The sequence below is a fragment of the Suricata suricatta genome, chromosome 3 (genome assembly GCF_006229205.1).
Source record: "Suricata suricatta isolate VVHF042 chromosome 3, meerkat_22Aug2017_6uvM2_HiC, whole genome shotgun sequence".
In the NCBI taxonomy this organism is placed as follows: domain Eukaryota; kingdom Metazoa; phylum Chordata; class Mammalia; order Carnivora; family Herpestidae; genus Suricata; species Suricata suricatta.
Genome location: NC_043702.1, coordinates 170163315 through 170163607, shown reverse-complemented (window position 1 = coordinate 170163607; position 293 = coordinate 170163315).

Sequence of the window (293 nt, the reverse complement as noted above, 5' to 3'; positions counted from 1 at the left end):
CAGAGAGAGACAGAGCATGAGAGGGGGAGGGACAGAGAGAGAAGGAGACACAGAACCGGAAGCAGGCTCCAAGCTCTGAGCTAGCTGTCAGCACAGAGCCTGATGCGGGGCTTGAACCCACGAACGTGAGATCTGACCTGAGCCGAAGTAGGAGGCTTAACCGACTGAGCCACCCAGGTGCCCCAGAAATGATTTTGTTTTTCACAGAACCTCTCATACTTCCATTTGAGATGTTTTCTCTTCTTGTTTCCCCTTTCGTTCTCTGATCTTGGGCCTTGGGTAGACCTGCTTTT